Raw genomic sequence first — 23,325 nt, 5'->3', positions numbered from 1 at the left:
TGAACCAAATGGGTTTCTCCCACAATCCACAATCGCTTCTTGGTCACCTTTAGACTTTTAATTGCAGATTTTTATTGAATTCGAATTTCACCATATGCCATGGTGAGATTCAAACCCTGAGTCCGCAGAGCATGACACTGGGTCACGAGTCTAGCGTGTCCACTGCCTTCCCCTATTGAAAGGCGTGTGCCTTTGCTGAGTTTTGCAGCAAAGATATATGGATTCAGGGTTTAACACAGAGGTTCTGTGAGAAAGCAGTTCAGGCCTCATGGGCGGGTTCGGATTCATAAACTAATTCTACATGATGCAAATGGAGCAAGACTGGCCTGCAATTCCGAGATAAATTGCCTGAACCTTAACGGTGTGTTTGCTGATTGTTTTCAAAAATGCAGTTTTTGATCTGACAAGGATTGTGTGCCAAAGAAGGTGTCATCAACTATTGGTGCATCTGTTACTTATGTCAACTAGGCGATGATAATCCCCTTCTTAATCTGCTATGGAGCTGTGAATCAAAGGAGTTTAATAAGGTCTCCCAACCCATGGAGATCCTGAGATTAACCATGGTGACGTCCACATTTTGAATGGAGTGCTGATACAAATATGAGGGTTTCCATGGAAAACTACATGAACAGGAAACCTAACGGCTCTTGCACGAAACTGACCGGTAAGGTGGCTGAAAGATACATCTAAGGAGTGAGTTGCTCGTCTTTACCCGCACCATGAAGTGGTTCAGCCATGGTACCACATCCCAGTCGGGGACCCAGCCATGGCACCCATATCTCAGTTAGGGACCCAGCCACAGCACCACCATCCCAGTTCCCCCCCACCCCCTCCCCACCCAGTTCATCTCATTCCCCCTAATGTGAGCCAGACTACCCCCCAGGTCAGCAGGCAAATCTCCTCCACATAAACTTGGGATGGCATTCAGCTCCGTGCTCCCCCGAGTCCATTGTGCAAGTTCCTTGCTTTTGAGGACTTGCACCAAATTACGCTGACGTGACTCCTGGTTGGGGGAGTGGGAGCTTCACAGGTGACCATTGAATTGTGCATCTAACCTGACAATTGCATTCAAATGAATGCAGATGAGGACTTTGTATTTTCCTGCCAGGTCCAGGTGGGAAACCCGGCGGGTGCGGCGGGGCAGGCCAGGAGACTCGTAACATGTTTGACGCCTGGTATGAAACCCATATTTTGCCTGGCACCCGATTCAATGGGCCATCACAATTCCTGCCTCTTACTAGCAGACTTGGAGAATCCCCCCCCTCCCCATATGACCTTCCCTCCAATGTAAGGTCAGAAATAGAGATGTCCACTGATGACTGCATTGTGTTCAGTATCATTTGCAACTCTTCAGATAATGAAGCAATTCATGTCTCCATCTGCCTCAGGTTGGACTGCATTCAAGACTTCTGCTGCTAACTGGCAAGTAATGTCCATGCCACGTAAGTGCCAGGTAATGACCATCTCCATCAAGAACGAATCTAACTATTTCCCTATATATTACCACTGCTGAATCCCCACTTCAGGATCCTAAGCGTTACCATTGAACAGAAACGTAACAAAACCAGTCCTGTAAATACAATGGCTACAAGTGCAGGTAAAAGGCTGGGAATTCTGCAACAAGTAACTCACCTCCTGACTCCCCAAAACCTGCCCACCAGCTACAAAGCACAATTGAGGAGGTTGATAGAATACTCTCCAGGCTTGCCTGGATGAGTGGAACTCCAACAAGTTCAACACCATCCAGGGCAATAATATAAAAGCAAAATATTGTGGAACTGGGAATGAGAAATTAAAAGCAGAAAATGCTGGAAAAACTCAGCAGTTTATGGCAGGATCCATGGAGAGAAAAACAGAATGAATATTTTGAGTCCGAATTATTCTCCTTCAGAATGATTTGCTTTATACTGTTGAAGAGGGGGTGGAACAAAAGAAGTCAAGGATAGGCGGGAGCTCAGGAGAGATTTGACAACAATGTCATGGACACAAGTGAGAGGGAGTGGTAATGATCGTGTCAAAGACTAAGGCAGATGCCAATAGTGGCATAAAGGTCAGATGGCAGAATGTGTTAATAGCAGAACAAGGGTCAGCACTCTCTGAAAGCAAAATATAAGAACAGGTTACAGGGAAGGGAGGTGGGGTTTAGACAAAAAAAAATCAAAATAGAGGCTGGAGTTCATGGTTTGAAATTGTTGAACTTAATGTTAAGTCCAGAAGGCTGTAAAGTTCCTAATTGGAAGATGAGGTGCTGTTCATTCAGTTTGCATTGGGCTTCACCAGAACATTGCAGCAGGTCAAGTCAGGAATGTAGGCATGAGTGCATGATGGCATGAGTATAAGATGATGAATTGATATGGCAAGAGACAGGAATATCGGAGTCATGCTGGCAGACTGAGTGAACTTATTCTGCAAAGCAGTCATCCAATCTACGTTTAGTCTCCTCAATGTAGAGTGGACTACATTGGGAGCCGAGAATGCAGTCGACTAAATTGAAAGAAGAGCAAGTGAATCGCTGTTTCACTTGAAACGAGTGTTGGGGAGGATTCAGGACAAAGCAGCCCATTGGGCTGGCAACCCATCCATCACCTCCAACACCCACCCCCCTGTTAGATCTGAGCTTTGGTTAGTGTATCTTTCATGTTGCCGCACGATATACACCACTCATCAGATTATGAAACAGACCTTCGTGTATGGAGTAAATTGCTTTTATTCAGTTTTGAATGAGATAGCTCTTGATCAGTATTTTTCTCTTGCAATACAGAGCCTCCTTAAAGTTTGTTTTGTCCAAGCAAATACAGAGTCCTGAGTTGAATTCAATACAAATCAAAGCTCTAATGGGTCTTCTAATTGAATACAGAATACAGAAAGTTGAAAATAAAATCAAAATAGCTGTTCAAAGCGACAGGGCAGAGAAGTAGCTTCAGAGATTAAAGTAAGCGATTCTAGAATGAATTATACAAACCAGCACATATACTTAAAAGTTGACTACTGTCATTAATGTCTCTCGCCTTTCTAGCTGTGATTGGGTTAAAGTTCTTTCAAAGTTAATTCAATTCGATATGTATTTGTCCATCAAATTTTAACATGAGGTGATTTGCAATATGCCTTTCTTGTGAATCTTATCGGTTGCTATGAAAACCGTTTCTGGGAGTGTTGCCCAAAATCTTTGACGTGGGCAAATATATCCTTGGTTTGTCTGTCTAGGTTTATATCTTGATTATTCTCGTGGGAAAAGCCTCTCTCACTGTCTGGTGTGTTTGAACAATATATTACAAGAAGCCATTTTAAGTGTTGGGTCATTTATTCCTTCAATTAGTTATATACTAAAAAGGTAGATTCTTTACTAAAAAGGTAGATTCTATCAGTCTCCCCTTTTTGATTATGCGAAAGGTGAATAAGACAAATCAAAAATGAAATAGAATCAAAGAAGGATAGGAATAAATGTAATAGGACAGTGATAGGCGTTGAGAGAGAGACTCATTCACATTGTCTTTAATGGTTCACTTATTTGAGAACAGCCTTCAACAACAGAGTGGGAAAAGCCTTGCAAGCGTTACAAACATCTTCATAATTCAATAAAACAAATCAAATGATAATATCGTAAAATATGAATACATTAATAATTGAGCTTAATACAACATTGATTAAAGGACTTCGTAAAAATTGAAAAATTGCTTAAAACATTGATATACTGATCAAAAAATGATTACATGATCAAAATTGATTACATGATTCAGTAATAAAAGGTAAATAATAATTATTTCATGTTGACAAATAAAATGATTATACAGTAAAATAACTGAAGTTGAGTATATGATTTAGTAATAATTGGTATATGATTCAAAAATGATTATGTAATTCGGTAATAAAATTATTAGTAAATGATTAATATGCAGTAATAATGCAGTAAATAATAGTCCTACAGAAACTTTCCACATCGAAGTTATTGAGTGGTGCTGCCCTGGGTGTGGACTGAACCATTTGAATCCTTTGGGCGTTATAGGCTGCCATGCATTGGCATGCACATCTGATGAGCATGATGATTATGTAAAGGATAAATCCAATAATACAAAAGAAGAAAATTCCCTGGATAACGGACCTTCCAGTGCTACCTAACCATCCAAAGAGCCAACCCCAAGTAGTGGAATCAGAGGGGTGTTCAAGTTTCTTAACTTCACTTTGGATGTGTATTGCCAATCTTTGACTTGGTCTGAGTTATTTGGAATATAGGTGCAACACTCTGCACTAATCAGGGCACAGGTGCCACCTTTTTCGGCGAATAAATAGTCAAGTGCCATTCGATTTTGTAAGGTTACCGTTCTGATGGCAACCATTTCATCAGAAATTCCAATTAGGGCATTGGAGGTATCATTGGCTACTTATTATATTATGTCAATTAGTTTGTTCAATCCACTGGCCACTCGTCTGTGCCAATGAAAAGGAATAAGGTAAGCAAGCAATCTATCTTTAGTGGTGAGTGCACGTTTCTCTCTTTGAACTGGTGTTCCTGGAAGGGTAGAGAGATGGCGGATGGGACGTCACTAAATAACAGGATCCTGACCAAAGTCTTGGAAGCCAGGGGCAGGCCTTGTTATTATAGACAAAATAAGTTCCATTATAAGAGGTATAACGGGTGATTTCTTCTAAGAGACGTAGAAAATGGGAATTACTCGTGAGATTCAGTAAGCTTGTTAGTAAGGAGGCACGAGCAATTTCTTGAGCTCGGAATCGAGTACAAGATGTACTCACATGAAAGCAAAGAGAACAATTGCTATATCCCATCTGCATTCCTGCAGGATCATCACTAACTCAGCATATGGACCCTTTCTGGTCAGTAGACGGTAGGTGAATTTGGGGAGGATTTTTGTTTGTGTCACAGTTATGTTGATACCATCCTTCAAAAGAATTCAATGAATATCCGGCAGATTCCCAAAGTTGGACAAAATAATTAATATTAAACGCAATGCTAGTGGGTGAACAGTTGTCTACTCCTGCAAGGGCATGGGAAGAGCGATCAAAGCTCTGAAAAATATATCATTCAGAGGTTTCTGAAATATTAAAAGGAATGGGTATAAAAGGGATACCTCCCTCTGAGTGGGCAGGAATTACAGTACACACCCAGCACCCGGAGATATTAGGTTTTTGAGCATAACTGTGAGACATTTGAAGAAAGGTATTGTCATGTAACTGTTTAGTGAAGCCTGCTAAACAGACCAGGCAACTTAAAATTAATAATGTTTTAAACATTATAACGGATTATTACTATTCTGATGTGCACGCTTCACATGTGACGCATGAATCCATTGTTTCCTTCCTTGGAGTTTCACAGCAAACTGTGTAGTCAGCAGAATCTGATGAGGGCCTTCCCACTTAGCCCGGAGAGGTTCTTTCTGTAACTTCTTGACGAACACTGCCTCGCCGGGAATGAGGTCGTGTCCTCCTTCAAGGGGTTCACCCCAGGCTGCAGAAACCTGTTGAGAAGCAGAACTAACAGCACTTGGTAGATTTTGACAATAAGTCAGCAAAGTATCACTCATTAAATGACAGTCTGCTTTTCGTAAGTCAATAGTTCCTGGCAGAGACATGGGTCTGCCTGTAATGACCTCAAATGGGCTTCCGCCTGTTGTTCTGTTTGGGGTTGCTCTGATACTGCACAGTACTAGGGGCAAAGCTTGATTCCAGTTCATGCCTTCTTGGCTATATTTGGACAGTCTTTCTTTTAAGGTCCGGTTCATGCATTCAACTAGTCCTGATGATTCAGGATGATAAGGACAATGCAAATTCCAATCAATGTTCAGTAATCTGCACACCTCCTCCTGACATATAGCACCCATAAAGTGGGTTCCATTATCTGAATCAATGCTAGCTGGTACTCCCCATCTGGGAATATAGTTTTTGCATCGGATTTTGGCCGTATGATGGCTGGAGCCTTTCTGACTGGAGTAGCTTCTATCCATCTAGAAAATGTATCTACTATCACAAGGACCTCAGTGTATCTTTGGCACGGAGAAAGGGTGATGTAATCGACCTGTATGTTCTGAAATGGTCCTGCAGGGGCAGGAGCTCTTAGATGGGGCATTTTCCTGATAGGTCCTAAGTTGTTCTTTTGACATGTTACACAACAATCTGATACCAACTGTGCATGTTTTTTGAATCCTTTGCCACACCAACTTCTGTGGAATCGATCCATCATCTGTTGAGGGGCTAGATGTCCCCATGTATGGATCTGTTGTGCCAGGAATGGCATCAGTACCTGTGGTGCCACTGGCTTATCAGTCCGAACTTGTCTCCAGATATCATCATCATACTCCTCAATACCTGAATCTAGCCATGATCATTTTTCTTGTTGTGTCGAGTTTTATTGCATTTCACATAGATCTTGTAATAACTTGGTCACTCCTAATTTGTAGATGTGTCTTGGTGGTGCTGAAGGATGCCACTTGGAGGCAGCTTTCTTTGCTGCTTGGTCTGCAAAGGCATTTCCTTTAGCTTCCATAGTATCTTCTTGAGTATGAGCCTTATATTTGAGAATAGATAGTTCTTTTGGTAAAGCCATTGCTTCCAGAAGGTCTTGTACTTGTTTCCCATTTCGTATAGGTGTCCCTGCTGTGGTCAGGTATCCTCTTTTATTCCATAAATGACCAAAATCATGGACGACTCCAAAACTGTATCTGGAGTCCGTATAGATGTTTGCTGATTGATCTTTTGTGGCATGACATGCTTCTGTTAGAGCCTTCAGGTTGGCTTGTTGAGCTGATGTTCCTTGGGACAAACCTCCTTCCGCCATTACTTCATAGAGGCTGGTGACTGCCCATCCACTTTTCTGACACCTTTATCAATAAAGGAGGAACCGTCTGTAAATAGAATCGAATCTGGGTTCTGTAGTGGTTCTTCTTCTTCCAGGCATGTCTTTTCCATTTCTTTTGTTACTTCCACACAGTCATGTCCTTCTTCCTCTCCCCGCTTTTGCACTTCAGGAAGTGGGAGCAAAGTTGACGGATTGACTGGACTTGCTCGGTGGAAGTAAAGATTAGCTGCTTCCAACACTGCTGTCCATCTGGTCCATCTGGCTGATGTGACTTGTGATACTCTGTACATGGAAAGTAGGGAATGGACTGCATGGGGAGTTTTAATAGTCAACTGCTGGTCTAAGACGAGGCCTGCTGTAGTCATTACAGCTCGGCAGGTTGCTTCCATAGCTCTGAGGCAGCTGCCATATGCCAGTGCTACATTGTCAGGTTTGGCAGAGTAATATCCTACAGGTCTTAACTGGTCACCATGTTCTTGGGCTAATACTGCTGTCATGTAGCCGTCTTTCATTGTGAAAGGCCTTCCATTGTGTGGAATTCTGCCTGTAGTACAGCAATTGGAAGAAAGAGGAGTTTTAATTAAAATTCACAGTTCATCAAACAGTCCAGTGTGGCCTGTCAAAAAGGCTAATGGCACCTGACAATTGATTATCGGAAAGCCAATGAATACATTGATGGAAAAGCTCCTTTGGTAGCCGATCCTTCGACAATCTTTAATGCCTTAACACCAGACCTTGAATGGTTTTCAGTTATAGACATGGCAAATGGCTTTTGGTCAGTACCACTGGCTAAGGAAGTGCAACCATGGTTTGCTTTCACAGTAAACTAACAACAGTGCACATGGACCAGACTTCCACAAAGATTTCACAACAGCCCTATTGTTTATCACATGGCTTTACAGGACCACCCGAGGGAACTACCTGATATGCCCTCTGCCATTATCCAATACGTGGGTGATGTTCTGCTAGCTCCATTAATGAGGATGATTATGAAAAACACTTCTCTTCCCTCTTAGACCACCTTTGTCACAATGGACACAAAGCAAGCCTTGCCAAAGCACAAATTTCCCAAGATGAAGTTATTTACTTAGGTCAGACAATCTCCAACGGCAAAAGAAAACTTATCCAGGACAGGACAGCAGCAATAAGAGACGCCAAAGAACCTACAACTGTCCAGGAGGTGAGGTCATTTTGGGGACTTTGCAATTTTAACAGAAATTGGATTGATTCCTTTACTCAACTGGCTCAACAATTAAATGATCTCCTAAAACGCAACCAGAAATCGAATGACTCAGTTCACCTCACATTGGAACAGAAAGAGTCATTCTTGAACCTGAAATGTGCTTTGTGCACAGCACCTGCACACGAGTGTTGGGGAGGATTCAGAACAAAGCAGCCCATTGGACTGGCAACCCATCCACCACCTCCAACATCCACTCCCCCCACCACTGACACACAGTGACAGCAGTGTGTGCCATATACAAGACGTCACAGATCATCCTGATTTGGAACTATATCGCTGTTTCTGCACAGTTGTGGAATCAAAGTCTTGGAACTCCCTCCCTAACAGAATTAGGGGTCATAGTTTGAGGATAAGGGACTGAGGGGAGGAGAAATTTTTTCACCCAGAGAATGGTGAATCTGTGGAATTCGCTACCACAGAAAGTAGTTGAGGCCAAAACGTTGTGTAACTTCAAGAAGGAATTAGGTATAGCTCTTGGGGCTAAAGGGATCAAGGGATATGTGGTAAGGCGGGATTAGGGTATTGAATTTGATGATCAGCCATGAACATAATGAATGGCAGAGCAGGCTCGAAGGGCCGAATGGTCTCTTTGTGCTTCTATTTTCTATGTTTCTATGACAGCTCTGTGGGTGCATCTACAGTACATGGACTACACCGCAGAAGGTTCAAGAAGGAGATTCTCCAACAACTTCTCAAGGGCAATTGGGGATGGGCAATAAATGTTGGCCTCGCCGCTCCTCATGAACAAATGAAAAAGAAAGTGATGATCTGGTCATTTATCTCTTTGCTGTTTGGGGGTTTTTTGCTGTGCTAAAACTGGCTGCCATCAATCGGCACGTTACAACAACGATTACATTTAAAAATACTTAATCGGCTGTGAAGTACTTTGGACATCAGAAGTAGTGAGAGGCACTACATAAAAGCAAGTTCTTTCATTCTTTGCTTTTGCTGATTGTCCCCGCTTACCATTCTACTTCAATCATTAAGGCTTATGTGTGCTGTTACTTCATCACAAGTTGACAACTGCTACAGTAAATGAGCCTCATCCGCCTGCTGTCATAACAGAACCAACGGCATGTAATGTGCTTTTCAGTTATTTCTGAAAGTCTTTTGAAATGTGCATTCTCATTGGAGGCTTTGTGCAACTGAACAAATGGATTGAATAAAAGTGAAATAAAGAATGTAAATTTTCATACAAATTTTTGCTGTAGTTTATTGATTTCAATGGTTCGAGCGTATGGTTTTTTTTCACTATCCAGCTCTAAATATAGTTTTGCAGGGAACTACAGTTTTTTGTGATTGTGTGGAATTTTTATTGTGTATCTTGCAGGAAAAATTGAATTGGAACATTTTTTGAAAGTAGTCTGTTATTGACAAAATCATGGTGCGTGTGACCTGCTGTACAGTTCTCATCCCAGCCCCAGTGCTGTGCCACACCGCATTATGCGCGATTCTACAGCCTCGTTGCACTCGAGCGAAAGCACAACGAGGCTGGTGAATAGTGGGAGAGGCCGGAAACGAGAATCACACCAGGCGCCAAATAGTTTGCGCTGCAGCCACCCCGCTCCCGTGGGCGAAATCAGGATCCTGCTGTAGTGTGGCGAGAAGCCACTTATCACCACTTAAGCCCTATTTCCATACAATTAACAGGAGCCACCCCATATCCAACTGCCTTCTGTGATTCAGTGGCCTCCCCTGCAAGTGGTCATGCTGGTGCTGATTAGTACTCCTTTTTAAAAACGTGAACCTGACGGAAGGGCTACCGTGGGGAGCCAAGAACATGAGTAGCCATCTTTGTTCATAGGCAAAGAGCCTGCCGGCACTAAGCTTTCCGTCACATTGCCTGGCGAGGTACTCTCAGGTGGGAGGTGGACGTCCTCGGCTGGGGTGGGCCACCATGGGGTTGGGGGGGAGCGCTGGGGAGGGGGGAGGGGGGGGGGGAACAACCTTGCGTGGCTCCACCATGCCAACCTCTGGATTGTGCGTACCATTCCGGGGGCAACCCTTGTCCCTGCCCGTCTGCCCCACCGACCACTGAGGCCTCTGGCCGTGCAGCTGAAGGCTATTGCTGAATTGGCAAGCCTGGTTAAGTGAGCACTTCACCCAACCCAAGTGGATTCCTTTGGGTGGGCGGACCATGTAGCATGTGGGAATCATTGCCTAGAATCGGAATCAGTCCGCAATGCCTGGGCTCTGTGCCTGAACACCATGGGAGCTAACACACACACGCAGCAGCCAACATCCAAACACCCAGGGGATGGGACACATCTCTATGGACATGTCCATGGCCAGAGGGTGGGTGGGTGAGCACTATGGAAGGGAATCAGCGCCCAGTCCAGGTGAAGTTATGCACGGTTTCTGGGGTACAGGGTCTGAGGTCCATTGAGGGGAGCCCACTGCAGCTGGGAGTGTGTGGGCAGGGTGAGCCAAGTGTGGGGGAAAGGGGGATCAATGGGGCATAGAGCGTCCTAGGGTGGGAGCCACTGCTGTCTGTGAGTCTAACACCCTCCCCCAATTCCTTACAGATATTGAACAGTATGGACAGTATTTTGGACCTGCAGAACAGGCCCGAGTTGTGCTGCTGGTAGGCAGGACGGCCAGACGCTAGAGACTGTGGCAGCAGCAGCATTTGCAGAGGCTCGAGGTAGCGGCACATGTGGAGGACCCCACACCGCACCCTGAGGACTCGGCCACTCATCAGGCAAGGATGAGATCCACAGGGTGAGGCCCGCAAAGGGCCAGGGTGTACAGGCATCGCTGGTCATTTAAACAGATGATGGACAGCCTGTGGGAGGGGGAGACGGTGTTGGTGTCAACTCACCCGTAGGTCGATGACCTTCTTGGGGCACTGGAGGCCAGTCCTCCTGGTCACGCTTGCCGAACTGACAGCAACTGCCACTTCGTCTCAGGCAGCAATGGCTGCCCTGTGCCTCACCCGCCAGGAGCCTCAGGGGAACAGGACATCCCTCCTGGCCTCGACCGAATCCCGGCGCCTCCCCATGTGTGCGGATCCAAACCTTGGGGCCGGTCGCCCCAGCGCCATGGCTGTGACCTGAGTGGGGTTGGCTGTGCGTGAGCTTTTAAGTGCTGCTTGATCTTGTTAGCTGGGGGGGGGGGGGGGGGGCTGGCGAGTGCATTCTCAGCGAATCAGCGGGCGATCCTTCATTTGCGGCATGAAGCCCGTGGGGCCTCATTAAGTGGACCAATTAATGTTGAATAGCGTTGCCGGCCTCTCTGGGCCGAGTGCCGGCAAGCTCACTGCAGTCCCACTCATTGCAACACTTCGAAATCTTTCCAGAGAATCGCACCCATTGGCTCAGAAGTATTAGATTTGAAAATGTGTGTTCAGCAATTTCTTGCAAACTCATGCGCTCTTTCACTCAAGGTAGGGGTATCCTAAGGTAACATGGCTGCCAGCACAAGAGGAGCAGGAAGTTGAAACATCTCCTGAGTATCCATCATGCATTACTGACCATGTAGATATCAACTTAGACAGGTTCAAATTGCTGGAATCAGTGAGCGAGGGTAAGGATTAAACACTGGATGAACCACGTAACACATCTGAGAACAAGCAAATGTAGGTGCTCCCAGATGACAAGGTACAACTTGAAAAGTAGGCCAAATCCAGGTGTTCTTCTGCCGGATGCTCCATAATTCTTACTATACAGAGGTTTCCTGGGATGCTCATTAATAATAAGTATTTCATGCAATCCTTTGAAAATGTATTGGACTTTAAAAAAATAATTTGCAGGATATGGTTTTCGCTGGCGAGGCCAGTCTTTATTGCCCATCTCCTGAGAAGGTGGTGGTGATCTACCTTCTTGAAACGCTGCAGACCATGTGGTGTAAGCACACCCACAGAGCGCTGTTAGGGAGGGAGTTCCAGGATTTTGACGCAGTGACAGTGAAGGAAAGGCGATATATTTCCAAGTCCGGATGGTAAATGGCTTGGAGGGGGATCTCTCGGTGGTGGTGTTCCCTTGTGCCGCTGCCCTTGTCCTTGGAACAAGTAGGTTTTGAAGGTGCGGCCTAAGGAACCTACATTAACTGAAAGGTTTGTGAGAAACTATGTAAAAGTGCTTCTTTGACCTCTATGTAACAATGGGAGAGGAAATGGGAAACTTATGGTTCATCTAAGAGCTAGGGGAAACTCCATGGTTTAAAAGTCCAATGGCAGAAGAAACATTTCCCCACACAAACACGATGACTGCAGCTAGTGAGACATGAGGCTCCATTCACAGGAGGCTATTATTTCTACATAGGAATAGGAGTAGATGATTCGGCCCCTTGAGCTGGTTCTGCGATTCAATTAGATCATGTGCAATCTGTGTCTCAACTTCATTTATCTGCCTATCATCCATAACTCTTCATATGCTCATCTAACAAAAATGATTGATATCAGTCTCAAAAGCTTCAATGAGCCGAACATCCGCTACCGTTTAAAGAGAGAGTATTCCAGATTTCCACTTAGTCTGCTTCCTGATTTCACACTTGAAGGCACTGGCTGTAATTTGAAGATTATGGGCCGTAGTTAATGGAGGTAACAGGGATTTTGTCTGCCACCTGGAGAACAGGCAAAAGCCTTGCATTTTAGGCTGGACCCACAAATGAAGTGCCAACCGGGCACTTGTCTGGCCAGGACCAGACCTGAAGAGGGATCAAGGACCCTGATGGGCGAAGGTCCCACCTCAGAAAGTTGCCGGCAAATCATGGGCCAGGAGATCTCAATGCTCGTCAGCACCAAGGAGGTGTAGTGGCTGCTGGCGGCAGTGCAGAGAGGCTGAATACGAGCGCTGCCTGTAACAACAAGTCTGTCTACCATTGGCTTAATTCCAGCGGTGGCAGGATAAGTGCCTTCAGCAGGCATTAATTAGTGACTGGGCAGGAAGGACCAGGAATGCTGCCCAGGAGCCTTTACATCTGAGACTTAATTTTGGCAAAGATGGGAAAGTGGTGAGATGCCCACCCACCCTCAGGTAGTAGATATTTGAAGCTGCTTAATCCTCAGGAGGGATTCTTGACCGGAACATTCTAAAATGTTCTTTGCGCTGTGGTCTGTGATGGAAAACAGAAATTTGCAGGATTGTAGGGTTTGAGGAAGTTTCAGGGATGGGGAGGGACATGACCATGAAGAGATCCAAAACAAAGATGAAAATGTTTAACTGAGACATTGCCGAACAAGAAGCCAATGTGGGTCAGTGAGCGTAAGAGTGATGAGTCATCAGGATTTGGTGTAAAGGTACAGGCAGCAGAGTTTCGGATGGGCACAAGTTTATGAAGGATGGGAGGTGGGAGGGTAGCCTGGAGAGTGTTAGAATGGTCAAGAGTGGAGGTGATAAAGGTGCAGATTAGGGCTTGTGCAGCAGATAAACTGAGGCAAGGGTCGCATCAGGCAATGTGACCAAGGTGAAACTGTCATCAATCTGGCCTGCATTTAGTGAACAGTGGTGAGCAAACAATACTCACTGATCATTATGCTTAGACCTGCCCAAAGCCTTTTAGTGAGTTTTGGTGTGGCAATTTATTGTCAGAGACTCATTTCAGCCAGGCTCCCTTGACAGGGGTTCTGGGATCTGTGTGAACAAGGCATGCGATAGTGAAGAAATCTTACTGAGAAACACAGGGGTAATTTAAAACACAGAAGCGGATGCGTCTGGGTTGAGTGGGATGTGAAAATTTAAAAAATCTCAAACCCCAACCTAACCCACCTTGAACCCATCCACAACTGGTTTTAATGGTGGTGGGAAGGACAGGACGAGCAATCGCCTCAAATTTTATATCACTTCCAACTATAACATGGGCTGAGTCGGCTTTCCACACCCTGGTTAAAGAAAGGCAATGGGAATGTAAGAGATAAGTGTCTTTCCAGCATTGCTGGTGGGCTCAGATGGACAGAAGTGCTTCTGCCTGCTCCCCGCGCCCCGCACCCCCCCCCCCCCCCCCGAACCAACCCATCCAAATAACCTGCAACCTCGCACAGCCAAGACCATTTGCAGAAATGGTTAGATCTGCCCATGATCACTAAATCATCCTCACCCCAATCTCTCAGTAATAATAATAATCTTTATTAGTGTCACAAGTAGGCTTACATTAACACTGCAATGAAGTTACTGTGAAAATCCCCTAGTCGCCACATTCCGGAGCCTGATCAGTACACTGAGGGAGAATTCAGAATGTCCAATTCATCTAACAAGCACATCTTTCAGGACTTGTGGGAGGAAACTGGAGCACCAGTAGTGGCGTAGTGATATTGTCACTGGACTGGTAATCCAGAGACCCAGGGTAATGCTCTGGGGACTCATGTTCGAATCCCACCAGGGCAGATGGCGGAATTTGAATTGAATAAATAAATCTGGGATTAAAAGTCTAATAATGACCATGAAACCATTGTCGAATGTTGTAAATACCCATCTGGTTCACTGATATCCTTTAGGGAAGGGAATCTATTTTCCTTACCTGGTCTGGCGTACATGTGACTCCAGATCCATAGCAATGTAGTTGACTCTTAAATGCCCTCAGGGATGAACAACAAATGCTGGCCTGGCCAGCGACGCCCACATCCTATGAATGAATAAAAATAAACAAACTCATGACAAAAGTTAATGGGACTTTGCTGCCTCTTGGTGCCGAGGACCTATGTTCGATCATGGCCCTGGTACACTGTCCATGTAGAATTTACACACTCTCTCCATGTCTGCGTTGGTCTCACCCCCACAACCCAAAAAGCTGTGCAGAGTAGGTGAATTGGCCATTCTAAATTGCCCCTTAATTGGAAAAAAATAATTGGGTAATCTAAATTTTTTAAAAGATTAATGGACGAAAGGCGGACAAGTCCCCTGGAACTGGTGGCCTGCACAATAAGATCTTAAATGGTGTAACTGCAGAGATAGTGGATTCATTGGTTGTAATCTTCCAAAATTCCCTTGATTCTAGAAAGGTCCCAGCAAATTGGAAAACCCACAAACATAACACCTCTATTCAAGAAAAGAGGGAGGCAGAAACATACAGGCCAGTTGGCCCAACATCAGTCATTTGGAGAAAAAATGGAATCTGTTATCGAGGAAGTCGTAGCAGGACAATTAAAAGCCATTTACTGATTATATAATATTAGATATTAATAAAATTAGATGCAATCAAGCAGAGTCAACGTGGCTTTATGAACGGGAAATTGAATTTTTACAAAATTTATTTGAGTTCTATGAGGATGTAACAAGTAGGGTAGATAAAGGGGGACCAGTAGATGTAGTGAATTTGGATTTCCAAAAGGCATTCGGTAAGGTGCCACATAAAATGTTGTTACTCAAGATAAATCTCAAGTAATTGGGGTGATATATCAGAATGAATAGAGGGTGGAATGTGTGGGTACATATGGCGGGAAAGCCCTTTAATTATATTCTAATTAATTGAAATGAATTGAAACGAGGTTCCCACCATTTCTGGTGGAATGTAAACTTATGTGACACAGTTTCACAATAAGGGGTCTCCCATTTAAGAAGTAGATGAGGAAGGGATTAGGAATTATCTGGCCCAAAGAGCTGTGGAAGCTGGGTCATTGAGTATATTCAAGGCTTTTGGTCCACAAGAGAGCAAAGGGGTATGTGGGATTGGTAGGGAGTAAGAAGGAAAGTGGCATGAAGGCAACAGTCAGATCAGCCATGATCTTAATGAATGACAGAACAGGCTTGAGGGGTCAGGTGGCCTATTCCTGTTCCTATTTCTTCTGTTCTAATGATAGGGAGCCAAACCTGTCAAACTGCAAAAACACATACAGATTTTCTGGAGTTAAAACTCCATGATGTTTGACCACAATGTTTCCCTTGTATGATTTTGAGAATTGTACCTATTTTTAAGGTCTGTAACATATGTGGATTTTATTCTATCACCACTTTTTAAAAGGGTCAGTTTGAATTTCTGCTGGTTGGAATTCTTTACAAGAAGGCTGTTGTTGGTGAGTTACAGAATTGTTTTATTGTTTTGTTCCTTTGAGGCTTGAGTTGGCACACCTGTATGCTGTCTTAATTGTCCGCTGTGTTTTTTTTAAAATCAGTTTGAAGGAATGGCTAAAATCAGTCTGAACTTAGAATGACACCTCTAAACAAGCCCGTGCATTGCTTTAATTGATCTGTACCAGAAGGAAACCTTTATTTTCTGATATTATGATGGGAAGTGCTCTTAACTGTTGATCTTAATAGCTTTAGTCTGGGGCTTGGGATAAAATATGTTGGCAAGAGAATGTGACTTTATTTATTGCTGTTCTGTATCTAAAAGAAACGTATTATAGATTGTAATGGAATACAAACGTCTGGGGCCAGGGAAGTAAGAGATAGAGCCCTTGTCTTAGTTTACTATCCATGAAGCAGGCAAAAGGAATGAATGCATGTGTTTAGTCTATATGGCTCGAGTTAGAGAGGTGGTGTGACACAAGATGATTTACAACTTATAATTAATAGAAGGGGTGAATTTGGACTATTTCCAAAAGGTTAAATCCTGAATAATGAGAAACCGAGGGATAACGTTGAGAAAGCATAGTTTTGTTGGCACAGTGATACTTTTGGGATATGACTTTTCTGGACATAGTTCAACATCACTTCAAAGAGAAAGACATGATGGGCTGTGCTGGCAATACCAAGAACTCCTCGGATCTTGAGAGATGAGAAACTTCTAAATTGTTTTCACTGCTTCTGTTAAATAAATATAAAATCTTGCCTAATAAATCCAACTGATTCACAAAGACTAGTTCGTCGTACTTTGTAGATCAAGCGCAACTGAGGACCCTCATGTTAGAAATTAAGAAGTCAGACCTTAGAGTTTTTTTAATGTGAAGGAATTTGCACCTCAAAACCCTAAACATTCCGCCCGTTTGCTTGGACATCTCACGCTGGTAAATATCAAGGCTGCAGGGTCAAAATATAAGTTAGAATATGTAATTCAATGTAAAATCATATACAGGAGGTGAACTAACAGAGGAAAAGAAAGATAAGAGCAGGAGAAAATTGATATTTCAGAAAGAAAAAGTAAAAAGATGTTTTTATAAATTTCCAACACTAATTAAAATTTGAAGAAATGAGACTCAACACTTGAAAAAGTAATATTTCAGTGCCAGAGAGGTTATTTGGTTATAATGAAGACTTACCACATCATTAAAGTTTCACTTACACTTGAATACACCTGTCCTACCTAGATGTGGCATATTTAGTAGCTAAATATGATAACTTCATAACGTTCTTTTTTTAATGTTCGACAAATTGGTGAGGTAACAATGCAGTGAATGTTGTGAAGGAGAATTGCAACTCAAGCAGCAGTTTCCTGATTGTTGCGTATAATTGTACACGTGAAGTTGCCAGATTTTGCTGTCAGGTTTATCTCAAAATAATGTTCAGTATTGAAAGCCTCACCATTATTTCCAAATCAGAATCCAGGCTGTTTTTCTCTCTCCACATATGCTCTTGGTTTTAAGCATTTTCTGCTTTCATTTCTGATTTCCAGCACTTGCAGTATTTCTGCTTTTATTGTAGTGATCCAAGGGTCTGCACTAACAAGCCAGAGAATTAATAACACCAAAGATTATCAGGGAAAAAGTCCGTGGAGGCCATCAATTGCAAAAATATTGTCAAAAGAAATGCCAAGTAACTCTGCAAAGCTGTGATTTACTGTCACAGGAAAGGGATAAGATCACAATCCAATATAGATGAGGTGCATTTGGAATGCAGGCAGCTGATTTATTTTACGAATGAAGTGTCTTTGCAGTAAAAATGGGTTACAAAGCTCTAAACTCTTTCCCTGCAATGACAAAACTGAAATAGCAGATCGTTGCTCATTCCAAATTGCAGCATTTTCTATTTGAATTGAGGAAAAATTGCTTTGCTCATACTAAAGAAAAATAAACAGTTCTCTGTTTGCATTATCTCTTGCCAGTTGATGGAAGCCGGCATGCCAGGTAGTCTCTAAGATCTGCTGTAGCAGCTGTGGATTCTGTGAGCAGAACTAACTTGAATTCTTAATTAAGGTGCCCAACTATATTTCGATAACGTCATTTAAATGTTTGACTTATACTGGCGGCAAACTACATCTCAACTTTCTCCAACTTGAATTTTATAATCTGACTATGCCCTGTAACCTCCAAGCTCTAGAACATTGTCTTTGGGGAATGCGCAAAGATCCGCTGGGGCCCTCACCCTCAGCACACACACCCACACCCCCAAACCTTCATCCCGCGCATTCCCAGATAAGAATTACCCAGCAATTGCCCAGCAAGTGCAAACTTTCTTTGGTCAATTGCCCTTCACTGGGAACAATCTGAAAATAAGTGTTAAATCTCAACCTTTCTAACAGTTATGCAGCAATAGTTACCCAGAAAAAGTTAGAAGAAATAAAACCACTTCTAGGTTTTAGGTAAATATGGCGCTAACCCAGCACAAAACTCCCATGGGAACCCCCCGCATCAGACCGATCAGCCCATATCCCGGCCTGGCCCCCGAACCCAGGTGATACCCCTCCCTCCAAACTGACCTCTACCTGCCAGCCTGATCCAAACTAACTACCACTGGCCCGGCCCAACCTGGACCCCATTCCCCACCAGCCAATTACACTTTTCTAGACTGATACTGTAACCCCGCCCAGTCCAACCTAATCCAGCCAGACACCCAGCCCGAGCCTGGTTGCCTCTCCCCCAGGCCCAACCCCACCCCATGACCTGACCAGAGCCCCACCTGGCTGCCAGACAAACTTGAGACCCAACCCCCAGCCTTCCCCTTCCCCAGCCCAATCCAACCCCAATACCCCTTCCCCCACAGCTCGACCAGATCCATCCTGATAACATCTTCCCCAAGCCTGACCCAGCCTGATCCAACGGCTAACCTCCAGGCCTGACCAGACCCCAACTACCACGTACTTCCCACCCAGGCCCAGACTGATCACTCTACCATGCACGACACCCCAGTCTCAACCCAACCGGCCCAGCCCCCACAGGCCCAAATAACCCCACCCTTCAATGCCCCACACCTCTCTCTGCCATTTAGCGAGTGCCATCACTCGCTAACGAGTATGATTATTCACCTAAGAAACTCTGTGTTACTGGTGGTGAGTTCTGTGGCTGATGAGCCTGATCCTAGAGCCTCATCTTCAACACTTGGCAGTAGTTTCCGGAAGATGGGATCAGTCCTTGAACTCTACATCACTGGTATTACTTTCTCAGGCTCCTTTTTCAGGCCTCCTCTTCCTGCCAGGTGTCCTCGAAGAATTGTGTTCCTCCAAGTAAGTCCCTTCTGAGCAAGAATCTCCCAGGCATTGATGCCTGTGTTGCATTTCTTGAGGTGAGCCTCAAGGGTGTCTTTGAAGCATTTCCTTTGTCCTCCTATTGTTCAGAAGCCTTTCTTGAGCTGGGCAAAGAAGATTTGCTATGGCAGTCGGGACTCTGAAATCCTAAGCACATGGCTGGCCCAGCAGAATTGGTTTTAGATAATCTTCACCTCGATGCCGGTGCTTTTGGCTCCTTCAAGGACACTGACGTCAGTACACTTGTCCTCCCAGCTGGTGCGGAGAATCCATCTCAGACAACGTTGATGGTACCTCTCCAGGGTCTTGAGGTTGCAACTAAACATAGTCCAAGTTAATGAGACGCACAGAAGAATTGGGAGGATTACTGCCTTGTACACGAGGATCGCAGTGTCAGCACAGATGTCGCAGTCATCTAAGCCCTTAGGTGTCCGAAGGAGATGTTCGCAGATTGGATACGATAATGGATTTCCGCATCAATGTCAGCCTTAGAGGAGAGGTGGCTACGCAGGTAGGGGAAATGTGCCACATTTGATAGGGTTTTTTCACTGATCTTGAGGGAGGGAGAGACCGGATGTTGCCCTGGGTTGTGAAATGCCACACAAGACCCCACTAAAGCCTGGAAGGAACCTGAAGCACAGAAGTTCAGAGCTGCGGTGACCTTCGCAGCCACTGGGAGCTGGCATGGGTTGGCCTCTGCACATGGACTGCCACCTTGAGCCTCTTTGGATGCTGCTGCCTTCTCTGGCATCTGGCCACTGGACTGCCAGCAGCACTGAGAGGGCAGCTGCTGCAGTGTCCACTATACCATCCATCATGAGATATCTGTAAGGAATTGAAGAGAGTGAGAGCCCGAAAATCAGTTATGGATTCCATCCCTGGATTCTCGAGTCCCCCAAGCTTCCCTCCTATCCTTATCTACTCTCAGGATGCCATCCAACAAGCCGGTTGTGCAAGGGGACCCCAGTCAGAGGGAGTTAAAGTTTCCTCAGCATCTTACCATGGGCAGGGCTCTGCCCTGCGGGTGTTGGTGGGACAAACACAGGCAGCAGCTGGTTGCCCCTGTTATGGGTATACACAATTTGGGGGTGGCCTATTGGACCCGCGGGTGCCGAGCCCCTCACCCACAACCCAGGGGCAACCCCCATCCTTCCCCACCGGGCCTGTCCCCCTATCGGGCCCATCCCTCCTCTCCCCCCCCCCCCCCCCCACCGAGTTCTGGGGAAGCAGCTTCAGAGCCCCCGAGCTGAATGCCCAATTTCGAAGATGGCTACCCAGCTCCTCCGATCACCTCAGCAGCCATTGTGCTGGCTTCACTTTTTTAAATAGATGTGCTAGAGGCAGTCCTGTTCACTGAGGAGCCAGTTAGGTTACGGTAGGATGTTCGATAGGGGGTCTGTCCCATTAACAATATGGAGATTGGCTTCAATTGGTATTAATTGGCACCTCGCCACATTTCGGCAGGATTCGGAACCCGCCAACGGGGGTGGGCTGGTGTAGCCACTTAAGATGGCCAACTCACGATTCAAAATGGCGAACGGCAAAGGCTGATGGGAAAGTCAGCCAACAAGACAAAAACCAGCAGCTGCAGGTTGGCTGTGTATTTACCTCTGGAAAGGCCAGACAATATCGATACCAGCAACCATCAGCATAACAAAACAACAGCCATCTGCATACTAATGAGCAATCCCCGGGAACAATAAGCAACATTTAGACACACAAAGCAAACCAGACTCTTCGGCGCCAGCAGGAGCCTACACAAAAGCAGGTGAACGAGTACCTCAAGACCACCCATCGATCAGGGAACCACTCCAGTATTGGAGAAAATCAAACCAAATGATTGGGACAAAGTCCAATCACTTAGGACCAGGTACAGGGTCCGCCCCGAAAGGCGGGAAGCACCTGGGGACTATAAGAGTTGAGCCTCAAGTTCAAATCGCTCTCTCTTCACTCCTCTTCTTCACCTCTTCGCTCTCTTCACGCTCTTCTTCCTGCCCGGGTCACCCAGCAACAACGAACCAACATTGACCGTGACCGGTGCAGTGACGCCAGTGATCATCAAACTCGTAAGTCTTAATTTAATGCCCGCTACGAGATAGGCGCTCCTAACTACCAATCCGCACCAACTTCGAATCCCGCAGACTCAGAACCCGAACGAATGGCCATTTGTTCCCCTGACCTGGTTGGCCAGTTCAAAGTTAAGTATAGGCCTGTTAGTTGTAGAAGTAGCTTAGACGTAGAATTTGTGCATGAGTAGCGATTACTGTGATAATAAATGTGCTTTCATTTGAATCTTACTAATCGGTGTATTGGATTATTGATCATTACTCGGACTTGAACCTCGTGGCGGTATCATAAAGATACCTGGCGACTCAAGAGTAAAGGTAATAAAACAGAGCAATTGAACCAAGGAGAAAATTAGCAACATTATTTGGCGACTCTGGTGGGACCCGATCTAGAAGTGGAAAACCACTCCGGGAGAACCCAAGAATTTGAATTAGAGATCCAATTGGAAACAGAAAACCACAAGTGTTCAAGCAGTTCTGATCAATAGTCATAAATTCGGAAGTGTGTGTATGCATGCGTAACTAACAGGGCGATAAGGTAAAACTGATAGATTTTTTGTTGCGACAAAACTGTCGGAAGTTTGTATATCGGAAAGCAGCGAAAGCCGTACCCGTATTTACAGCACCGCCTTAATACCCCTGTCCCAAATTTGAAGAGCTGCATTCGGATTAATACCCCTGTCCCAAATTTGAAGAGCAGCATTCGGATAGGAAGGATGGCAATGCAGCGCCTAATGAACCCAGAGGAATTTGCGGTCGCAGCGACCAGCAGCAGTAGAGTGGGACAATGTCCCATTTGGGAGGAAGAAATCAGGAAATATCTCAAAGGGAAAGGATGGCCCCTTTGGAATGAATTCTGTGACAACGAGGAATCAGGTCCCGGGAGTATAGGACATACTTGGTTGGAGAACCGGAGCGAGATCCACAAAAAGAGCTGAGGGAAAGCTCGCAAGCCGATGGCAATCGTGTCCTGCTTGGCACAATTGCGAGGCACAGAGGAGGTCGTTAGGATGCTCCGGAAAGAAGTTGAGGGCATACATTGAATGAGTAAGGTCGATGTAAGCGAGGTAGAAAAGGGGAATTTGGAATTGAGAAGGAAATTGGCAGCAAAAGATGGAGAGGTGGAGGATGCCAAAAGGGTACACCAGTCTTGTCTGGCGCACTTAATCAGCTTCCAGTCTCAATATGAAAAGGCCTATCAGGACACGCAACGTGCAGTCCTGGTACGTGAGGAAATGGAAAAGCATGTAGAGGCATTACAGAGCCAGTGTAGTGACCTCACGGCAGCATTAAGAGCACTCCATGATGCCACCACAGAAGAACGACAAAGCACATTAGATCACGCAAAGTGCTGGAAGCAGATTGCAGAGCTGCAATCGCTGCTTTCAGTTCAGAAAGGCTTCCAGGAAACCTTTGGAGAAAAATTAGATCAGGAAGACGGCCCTGATTGGTAAGAATTGAACAAAACAGCGCAGAGATATGTTCAGCGAACATGTGTGCAGGGAAAGCCACAAAAAAGGAAAGCGCCCCAACCCCCCACACAGCAGATAGATCAAGCTCCAATGAACCCAGTAACCACCCACCGCACAGCCACATCGGATGATGCGGAATTTCTATACTCCACCCCCTTAACAGTGACCCAATTACGGGACGCGCGCGATAAGATCCCACCGTTCCTCCCCACCTGAGACCCCCACCATTTCTTTGCCACAGTCAAGCATCAGGCGACCATGTACGGCCTGGATGAGCGAGAGCATGTCAAGCTCACAGTTTTAAGTTTAGACCCTTCAGTAGCAGCAGCCCTTCCCAACCCACAGAATGTAGGAGGAGGCACCCTTGCAGAAATGCATACCGCGATCCTGGATGCGATCGGGTATAACTGGGGTGACCCCTTCGATGGCCTCAACAAATGTAGGCAAAAGAAATCCAAGCAC

The sequence above is a fragment of the Scyliorhinus torazame genome, chromosome 15 (genome assembly GCF_047496885.1).
Source record: "Scyliorhinus torazame isolate Kashiwa2021f chromosome 15, sScyTor2.1, whole genome shotgun sequence".
Classification (NCBI taxonomy): Eukaryota; Metazoa; Chordata; class Chondrichthyes; order Carcharhiniformes; family Scyliorhinidae; genus Scyliorhinus; species Scyliorhinus torazame.
The sequence above is the reverse complement of the archived record's forward strand: the minus strand, read 5'-3'. Positions refer to the sequence as shown.